Source organism: Adiantum capillus-veneris, chromosome 2, assembly GCF_014529385.1.
Source record: "Adiantum capillus-veneris isolate H3 chromosome 2, ASM1452938v2, whole genome shotgun sequence".
Classification (NCBI taxonomy): domain Eukaryota; kingdom Viridiplantae; phylum Streptophyta; class Polypodiopsida; order Polypodiales; family Pteridaceae; genus Adiantum; species Adiantum capillus-veneris.
This window is the reverse complement of record NC_140932.1, coordinates 79,524,151-79,535,287: the sequence shown is the minus strand read 5'-3', so window position 1 is coordinate 79,535,287 and position 11,137 is coordinate 79,524,151.

Sequence of the window (11,137 nt, the reverse complement as noted above, 5' to 3'; positions counted from 1 at the left end):
TCTTCCATAACTTTGCGTCGCAATGGCTTTGTGACACACAATCTGCCATGCATCATCATGAACCCGTCTTTAAGAAGATAGTGTTCATGACGTTGTCCTTGCATTAGCTGCTCGAAGACCCTTGCAAAATCTTCATCATTTTCATACTGTTCTCTCATATCATCAAGTTCATGATGATAAGGAATTGACACGGCTGAAATTTGTGGCTTCCTTGACAAGGCATCAGCCACAACGTTCTTCTTGCCTTCCACATGCACAATCTGAAAATGGAACATGGACAAAATATTTGCCCATCGCATATGCTTTTCAGATAACTTTGTTTGTGTCAAGAAGTATCGCAAGGTCTGATGATCCGTTTGGACAACGAAATCTGCACCTAGCAGGTAGTGTTTCCAACTTAAGAGCGCATGAATCATAACCAGTAACTCTTTCTCATAGACCTGCATGGTCATCTCTGGCCCTTGCAAAATTCTGCTCTCATAGGCTACTACCCTGCCATCTTGCATTAGCACAGCACCAATGCTACTACCGCAGGCGTCGCACTGGACCACAAATGACTTCCTAAGATCTGGCAACACAATGACTGGATCTGAAGTCATCTTTTCCTTTAAGAGATTAAAAGCTGAAATCTCTTTCTGTGTCCATCTAAAAGTGACTGCCTTCTTTTGAAGAGCATGTAAAGGTGAAGCAATCTCAACGAAATTTCGGATAAACCTTCTGTAATAGGAGCATAGTCCCAAAAAGCTTCAGACATCATGCACCGTCTTCAAATTTGGCCATGACTTGATCGCTTCAACTTTTGCAGGATCCATTCTGACACCATCCTTTGAGACAATGTGTCCCAGAAAGTGAATCTCTTCCAGAAAAAACTCACTTTTCTTTGCATTGATGAGCAACCTATGACTGCGTAGCTCTTTGAACACAATGGCCAAGTGATGCCTATGCTCCTCTTCATTCTTTGAGTAGACTATCATGTCATCAAAGAATGTACCAACAAACTGCTGGTGTGGACGGAAAATTTTGTCCATCATCCTATTGAACGTAGCAGGAGCATTTGTGAGACCAAAGGGCATCACTAAAAATTCGTAAAGGCCAAACGTCGTTCTAAAAGCAGTCTTGTGCACATCCTCTGATCTAATGCGGATCTGATGGTACCCACTCTTTAGATCTATCCTGCTAAACATAGCTGCTCCTTCTAATTTGTCCATAATATCATCAATTCTAGGTATAGGGAACCTATTCTTGATGGTATTCTTGTTCAGTGCACGGTAGTCGATGCACATACGCCATGAGCCATCCTTTTTCTGCACCAACAACACTGGAGAACAGAATGGAGATGAACTAGGCTGAATCAGCCCCTTTTCTAACAACTCCTGTACTTGGCCCATTATCTCTTTCTGCTGAGCCGCACTAACCCTGTACGGAGGCTTATTTGGTGGGCTACTGCATGGCACCAAATCTATCGCATGGTCCTCGGGTCTCTCTGGCGGTAATTGAGACGGTAATGAATCGGAAAAACAGTCAATATACTGTTGTAAAAACATTGACCTTTCTTTATCTAGCACAGATAAATTTGATTCATCACAATCTGACACTTCACGTGCAAAAACCAAGTACGCAAAAAGATGCTTTTTCATTACAGAAGTAATAGCAGAAGCTGATACAATAGGAATAGACTCCCCTTTAAGCTTTACATCCAGAATGTGAGTCTTTCCCCTGCTCTGTACAATGATCTTTTTGTTGTAGGCATCCATGATTCCCTGTATACGAAACAACCAAGGAATACCTAACAACACATCACATCCGTCCAGTGGCATGATGTAAAATTCTTCAGCATCTACATATGACTGGATATGTAGACGCAACTTTCCAATGATGGGCGTCACAGCCTCTGTATGGCCAGGACATGCCAAACCTGCCTCTGCTGTATACCCCATCTCTTCAGGTCTGATTCCCAACTTTGAAGCCAATTCTGGGGAAATAAAGTTGGCTTTTGCACCTGGATCAAGGAAGATAAGCACTGCTTGATCCCTGACCTTTCCCCATGCTCTGCAAAGCTCACTTGCATCCGAATTTGGCTTATCGCCCACCATATCTGGCACTAGACCAGCCATGGGCTTCTTTCCTTTCTTGTCTTCCTTGTCATCAGAATCAGCTGGCCTTTTCTTTGTAGGACAGTTGTAAGCAATGTGGCCAGGCTGCTCACATATAAAGCATTTGTTCTCTGTCCTCAGGACCTTCTTTTGCTCTTCTGACTTGCGAGGAAAACGTCTTTTCCATTTCTTTGCTGGTCCTTTTTCTGATTCAGCCGTAGCTTTGTCTTTCCCTGCGTTGGCTGACTCCTGAGTCCCTTTAGGATCCTCATTGGGAACGTGCTTCTTGGCTGAATTTTTCTTGCCTGATCCTGCCTTGACGCCAGTGTTAAATTCACAATCTTCTCCCTTGAGCAAACCATTGCCAGTGTTTGCTACCTCGATGAGCTGCGTCAAAGTAGTGACTTTTGTCTTCGTACAGTACTTTCTCAATCCTTTGGGTAGGCCACAACAGTATTTTTCAATCTGTTCTGTCAATGGCACAAACCTATAGGAAGTTACTGGAAGTAGAGCTTTCCAAAACTTCCGATTGTAATCATCCAGATTTCTGCAAGTGGCAGCATTTAGCTGGTGCCATTCTGTCATGACATCTGCTTCAAAGTCATCAGATAACCATGCTGCTGCAAAAATCTGCTTGAAGTAAATCCATGTGGACGGAGCTTGCCCTTGAAGCAATAAAGTTGTCCACCATTGTCCCGCATTCCCTGTCAAGAAAGTGGCTGCATTGCGGACCTTTGAAGCCTCTGTAAAGTTTCCCCCTGCATAGGCCTTGTCAAATTGCTGGAGGAATGAGAGAGCCTTCTTCCTGTCATCAAACCCTGTAAAGGTCGTGAATGTCACACCTTTGCCACCTTCTTTGTACAGAGTTGGCCTCTCCAGCGGCGTTAAATTGTCATATGAAAGTGACTGAAACATGGGAACACTATTAGGGTTCATCTGTGTTCCTTGGCCGCTATTAACTTGACCTGGAAATGCCATATTTGGCTGCTGATTTGTAATTCCAGCCATACCAAAATTTGCCTGTGGCATCCCAAATTGGCCCTGAGTGCTCTGAAACCCTGGTTGCATACCCATGACACTGTACATGGGGTTAGGCATCATCGTTTGAGCACCCCCAAACACTGTTCCTGGCCTGTAAAACTGATTTCCAGGTGCATGACCAGCCATGCTCTGGAATACCGATCCACCTCCAAAATAGCTAGGGTGTACTGAAGGTGGTGGGAAGACCTGTTGCATAGCCTGTAGGTTGCTTCCCTGCCCATTAGAACCAGCTATAGGCTGCTGAAAGGTGGCGGGCTGAACTGGTACAGCTTGAAAAACTGGCATCTCAGCCACCTGTTCTTGCACCTTAGGCATAGGTTGTGGAGACTGCATGTTCTCCGTCAAGTGTACAGGTGTTTCCATTGACTGTGCGGTATGAATCACCTGTGCTCGAGCCTTAACAGGCTTTTGAATATGATCAAGTGACCCAACTTGCTGAGACGGAACAGGAGGTTGCAAAAAGGCTAAAAACCTCGAGTTCTGCATTACTTGTGTGAACATAGCCACAGCAGTAGCCAACTGGGTCCTGAATATATCGTCATCTGTCTGTGGTGGTCTTGAGGACTCACCCACTTCATGTGTCTGTTGACCCTGTGAAGAGGAAACCTCTTCAATCACATCATCTGGTCTGTCGGCCATAATTACAATTCCCTGTGTCTGGTCTATAATCCCCTGTGTCTTCAAGCCCAATCTGACCAAGGCTCACTTCTATGGGAAAAAGTGATTTAATCCCGTCGATGGAACCATGTAACCGGCCTGTTCAATCCAAAAAGGGCGGTAGACTTTACTTCAAACCTTGATTTAGCTTTCACCCATTATTAGTCGTCTATTTTACCTGTACTTTCAGGACACAACAAAGGGGAGAGGGATACAGGCTGCTAGATTGCACCTGTATGAGTAGACGGACACCAGATTGGCCCCTAACTTAGGCGCCCCTTTCGGTATTTCTTTATTGTTCAAAAGAGGGAATAAACGCTGTGGTTCCCTACAAGCTGCCCGCACAAACTCGGCTGAATTTCCACTGTTCCGGCCCGATTTCGACAGCATAACCGTGCTAGAACCCTTCACAATCAGTATTCCCACGCATTGGCCGACTTTCCCGACGCATACGGGCACTTTGCAAGACCTGGCGAGAATCTGCAGCACGCTGAATTCTCTGTTTTCAGCCCTGAAATTGCGCCAGATCACCTGTACAGCGGTCGCCTTGCGTCCCCGAACCTCCTGGGGGTATTAGGGTCCGTTTAGGGCCAAAACCCTAAACCTGCAAAAATACACAGCAGGCTGTAATTCACTGTTTCGGGCTCCATTTCGCGTGCCGGTCGCATCCGTAGCAAGTCCTCGAGCTCCCGCACCTGTAGGGCTACTTGCCCTTTGAATCGGATGAGATTTCTGGCGTGAAACCTCTCCGAATTCACCTGTACCTGCGGGGGGATTAGCCGCTAGCTAATCCAATACCTGTGCAAGAGGCTCTTGCCTCGGCAATCGCGCATGAACCCACACAACTGTACATTGGTCAAATGAAGAGCCCACTAGAGGGGCATAACATACTGCCAAAGGGGAGAGAGATGGCAGTGCGTAGCGTGCAGGGCATCACTCCTGGCACCGCACTGTGCATAAGAGGGAAAGCAAGCACTCCATAGCTCTTAACCTGTGACAGAGACTTGCAAAATGAGCCTCCCAGCTATAAATCACGTTTTTGCCTTCTCTATAAGTAGTAAACTGGCCTCAGAGTGCCAAGTGTCACTCATTTGTGCATTTTCCCGCTTTAGACCCTCGGGTCTAAAAATATCTCAACCGGTTGCCCAGTTGACTTCACGGCAGAGTAAGAAAATGTTCCCTTTGTCATTCCGGAGGTAATGACGCCAACACATTTTCAGGTCCCAAAATAGCAGTTCCCTAAATTTTAGGAGATACTGCCATTGTATCTTTCTAGGTCATCTGACCCTCTTTGTACACTGCGGCCACATCCAAAACTGAAATGTAGCCTCTATAGCAAAGGATTCCACTTTGACTAGTCAATGACCCCACTCGGCTAACCATAGTCCTTGTCCAACCTTAGTGCTCTCTTGCCCTCAGGCTTGGACTTCCTCTGGACAGTTCCACACTAGCTATGCAATGCAGGGCAGTTAGATTTCCCGAGGGGTGTTTCCAAAAAGTGAAAGTAAATAGATAATAAGAAAGAAATCAACAAAAAGGATAGATAGTAGTCACACGCTGGTGACAGACATACATTGGCTCAGTTGTCCGCATCCATTCTTGAGCGGCAGTTGAGTAGATGGGTAGAGAGAGAGGGTATACGAGCACATGGTTTCTCTACACTTGATCACATTTTGACACTCAGAGCCATTATCGAGGAGGGTAGATCACATGGCAGGCGGATCTATTGTAGCTTTGCACATTTCCGCAAAGCATTTGACAGACTGCCCAGAGTCAAATGGTGTTTAACCACCCCACACTGCAGTGGGTGAACAGGTCAACACCCACATTTACCTATGGTCATGAGCTAGTTGAGTATATGGATGCATACACCTACCTTGGGGTAGCCTTCGATGGGCCAGTGTTCTCATTGAGGAAAGCAGCATAGACTAGACTGACAAGAGCTTATGCAGCATTGGGGGGATTGGAGAAGACGTGTTTGCAAGTTCAGTTTTAGGAACCTCGAACAAAGCTCTGGCTTTTTGACACTCTCGTGGCTTCAGTTATGCTATATGGAGTTCAGACATAGGGACCCTCAGTGGATCATCATGGCAGTGGTAGCACTAATGGATAGAGAGGAATAGAGAGGCCTTTGGTTTCTATAATCTCTCAAATGATTAGAGCCAAGGCTTCTGGGCCGTACATCTCCTGGTTGTCGAGGCACTTACTAGGTAAGACTCCTTTATACACAGTTTATGGGACCTCCCCAAAGATAGATATGCACGGCTAGCCCTTGAGCGCTCCAGGACACTAGTGCAGCGGGGGGATACAGCATGCTGGTATGGACAGATGACATCATGGTTTCACTTACATGGTTTTGACACATTGCCCCCCTTCCACTACTCTCTGAATGCACCCTCTTTGACTATCACACGGACAAAGATCACTAGACTCATCCGTCAAGACTTGATTCAACTAGATATTAGGAGGACATGGATACAAACGACACGAGAGTTCGGCACAAAGATGGCTTTCTATAGAGAGCATCTTCTCCAACTCGCGGAGGATGGCATTGTGACTAGGCCCAGATACATAAATACACACTTATCTCATGAGATAAGGTGTGCTAGTGGTCAGGCACGCACATCTTTGCATCAGCTTCATATTGAGATTCTTAGATATGGTGGAATACCAGCAAATAATACGTCACTTATGCCATTTGGAGCCAGAGACACAACTGCACTACATATGTCATTTCCTGGTATACTATGAGATACATGGCGGCCGCTTTCATTGCCTGTTCAGAGACGGGTTTGGACCGTTTTCTAGAGTCGTGAGATACCATGATAAAGATGTCTTGGACTGTTTTTACTATAGTTGCGCAAACACAGAGAGAGCCTGTTGAGGAAGAGCCAGTCTCAGAGGCAGATTACAGATTTCTTTGGACCGGCCACTGTGCAGCCTGAGCAGCTCTTATAGCATAACTCAAATCTCACCCACACCAGAGGCACGTTGATTGATCGAGCGACTGAGCTAGGGAGATCCAAACGCCCACGATTGCGAGGAGCTTCACAACATCGACGGAATTTAGTCTTTTCTTTTTGGTACTTAAGACACTGTATCAGATTCACCACTTTGTAACTTTTTGGTCTCATAGGTCACTTTGGCCTTTTGAAGACATTAATATAACATTTCATTGCATTCTCTCTCTCTAGTGTTTTTACCTCAACTTTTCCCCACCCAATACAAAGCTAAGGCACAACGTCAATGGGATTTAATTCGACAGGGTCTATAGGCAGTCTCCCATCTATATCCACTAATGTGAGCCATAGACTGCCCAGGGGCCTCATGTGTCTCAGAGTAGAAGACGATGTCTCTTCCCCTGAAACTATCCTCAAAGGCGCCCACATCAAGTCGCATAGATCCATTACAATTCCACGTGGCAACTTTGAGTGTGGTCCCATGGGTCTCGCACCGTCATGTGGAGCGCCGCTCTACAATCACAACCCGGCCATCTCTGTAGAAGGCCGTCTTTCCCTTCTCCCTTGCCGCTTGAATCTCTGGCGAGAGAGAGAGAGAGAGAGAGAGAGAGAGAGAGAGAGAGAGAGAGAGAGAGAGAGAGAGAGAGAGAGAGAGAGCACAGAGGGCGGGGATCAAGAGGAGTGGCAGTGTTATTCAGGGAGGAGTTGTAGCCATTGATACATATAGCCCGCAGAGATGAGCAAGCTAGGTACATGTGGGTGAGACTGAGAGCAGAGACAGACAGATATCTTTACATTGCTATTTGCTACTTTCCCCCGAGCACGTCAGTGTATGCACCACCCAGAAGACAGTCCCCTTTCTCTATTTTGGATGTTGACATATGGGAGCTCTCTAGAGATGGTGACATCATCATTCTAGGGGATTTCAATGCTAGGACTGCCCATCATCAGACGGTATTTTATGATACTTCAGAGGAGATGCTGAGAGAGCTGGATGCTGCAGAGACAGGCCTATCCAGACTATCACAAGATGGAGAACACACTCTGAGTATGGATGACACTTGATAGACATGGGGACTGCACATGGATTGGCCATCTTGAATGGCCTACAGAGATTTCCCACTTCGGGGGGTTTTACATGCTTTCCACACAGACATGGAGCCAGCACAGTGGATTATGTCATGGCACAGCCGAGCCTCATCTCTAGTATCCAGGATCTCACGGTTGGACCCAGACCTGTTGGTGTGGCAGTGGATCATGCTCTTGTGTTGATGACCATCTCTTTTCAGTTTAGTGTAGCACACAGGCTACGGAAAGCAGCTCCTACTCGCTACACCTTCATGCGAGAGACGGACTTTGTATACATAGATGGGATCTACAGACGCCTATGCACAGAGGAGCCAAGGCGACCTCTGGAGGAGCTTACTACTATATTGACACAGACACTACATGATGCAGCAGCAGAGGCATACCCACATACCCAGCCTGAGCAGAGAGGCCGCTCGGGGAGCATGCCCCAGAACGGTTGGTATGATGAGGAATGCCGCGACACTAGAGCTAGACTTCAGAGGGAAGTGCTTTTGGGGGACATCACTCACAGACAGTCACAGATTGACTTCCAACGCCTAGTGCGGCGGAAGAAGAGGGCATTTTTGGCTTGCCTAGAGCAAGATCTATATCAGCTATTCTTGAGTCAGGACTCGCGTGAGGCATGGCAACTCTTTCAAGAGCACTCTCCCACCCCCCCCCGCCATCACTTCTACAGAGGACTGGGGCCAGTACGCATCATCTCTGTACACAGTTCCTGAGCAGCCCCCCCTTCCCGACCCTCCCGATCCATGCCCACACAAATGTGCTTTTTTCACCGCGGAGATGGTGAGGAAGGCCATTGACAGGATGAGGATTGGGAGAGCATACGATCATGATGGTTTAGTGGCTGAGCATTTCACGCATGCCAGAGATCTACTAGCAGAGCTTCTAGCAGTGATGTTTAACCGTGCCATGTGTGAGGGCTTGCCTGATACTTGGCCTATCTACTATTGTATCTATCTTCAAGTCGGGAGACCCTATGGAGCCTGGGAATTATCGCACTATCATGATTGGACACACATTGGCACGGTTGTACGCATCTATTCTTGAGCAGCAATTGTGTAGATGGACAGAGAGGGAGGGGATACGCGTAGCCGGGCAGGCAGGGTTCAGGAGGGGTTTTTCTACTCTTGACCATATCTTGACATTCAAAGCCATCATTGAGGAGGGTAGATCGCGTGGGAGACGGATCTATTGTAGCTTTGTGGATTTCCGCAAAGCATTTGACACGGTGCCTAGAGCTAGATTGATGCACAGATTACAGCAGATGGGAGTACCCACAGAGCTCATTTGGGGGGTCATGGCATTATACAGGTCAGTAGTGGGGCAGGTACGCACCTCAGAGGGTCTATCCACACCGATTCACTCCACTATTGGGGTGAATCAGGGCTGCCCGCTCTCTCCTGCTCTATTTGGTATGTATGTGGATGAGGTTTCTGACTACATTGAGAGAGATGGTGATAGAGGTGCACAGCTGGCAGGGACATGGATTCCATTATTGTTATATGCTGATGATATTGTGTTGATCTCCAACTCTCCGGAGGGGATGCAACGTCACTTGGATGCTTTGAATAGGTTTGCTCAGGAAAGTGGTTTGTCCGTCAACCTTGGTAAAACCAAGGTCATGGTATTTAATACCACCCCACAGTGGATCAGGAGGTCAGCGCCAGCATTCACATACGGCCAGGAGACTGTGGAGTATACAGATGAGCACACTTACCTCGGAGTGGTTTTTAGTGGGCCAGCATTTTCATTGAGGAGGGCAGCAGAGACTAGACTGACCAGAGCCCATGCAGCATTGGGTAGATTGGAAAGGATGTGTTCACAAGTTCAATTTCAGGAGCCTCGGATGAACCTCTGGCTCTTTTGACACTCTGGTGGCTTCTACATTGCTTTATGGACCTGAGATTTGGGGACCTTCATTGGATCATCACGGGAGGACAGGCCGCAGTGATGGATGGGGGGACATGGAGAAGCCTATGGTCTCTATGATCTCGCGGCTCATTAGAGCCAAGGCTTCAATACCACATGCTATTGTTCGAGCAGAGCTAGCTGCCCCCCCACTAGTGGTTGAGGCGCTCACCAGATCTGTCTCCTTCATACACCGCATGTGGGAACTTCCTAGAGACAGATATGCCCGCCTTGCACTTGAGTCCTCTCGACAGTTAGCCATGCAGGGAGATACAGCATGCTGGTATGGGGAGATGACATCATGGTTTCAGGCGCATGGGTTCAGCATAGACAGATTGCCTCTCTTTCAGTACTCACTGGATGCACCCTCTCTGACTCTTACACAGTCCGAGATCACCAGGCTCATCCGTCAGGACTTGACTCAGCTAGACACCAGGAGGACATGGATACAGCCAGCACAGGAGTTGGGCACGAAGATGGCTTTCTACACAGAGCATCTCCTCCGGCTTACGGTTGATGGTTTTGTGACGAGGCCCTGAAACATGGACACCCACTTGTCTCATGGGATACGATGTGCTATCGGCCAGATAAGCACATCTTCACACCAGCTGCGGATTGAGACTCGGAGATACAGCGGAGTACCAGTAGAGGCCAGGCAGCTGCGGATTGAGACTGGGAGATACAGCAGAGTACCAACCCCCTGTGTGACATCGAGCCTGAGACAGAGTTGCACTACACATGCCACTGCCCCGTCTACTACGAGATACGAGGCCGCTTCCATTGCTTGTTCAGAGAGGGCTTTGGACCATTCTCCAGAGTCATGCAGTACGAGGATCGGAGATGCTTGGGTTTGTTTTTGCTCGAGCTACGCAGACACAGAGAGAGCCTGATGAGAGGAGAGGCTAGCCAGTCTCAGAGACAGATCACAGATTTCTTTAGAGCTGCCACTGGACACCCGGAGGAGTTACTACCACAACAGAGCTCGTCGCCTCACACCAGAGGCACACTGATCGACCGAGCGACTGAGCTGGGGGGATCCAGACGCCCACGACTGCGGAGGACTACACAGCATCGGCGGAGGCTGCATCAGAGGATTCGGATCACTTTGGCTCGACATGCACGACAGATTGATGAGATCCGCCAGCGCGACGACCGATGCTGGATCTCTTTTGATCTAGCTATCCCAGCTAGCTGCTTAGTTCACACCTAGTAGTTTAGGATTCCATAGTATTTTATTGTGACATTTGTCATTTCATTTTTGTCATCTTGTTACTCTGACTTCGTATCAGATCCACCACATTGTAACTTTCTGGTCTCATGGGTCACTTTGGCCTTTTGAAGACGTTAATATAACATTTCATTTCATTTCATTCCTCTCTCTCTCTC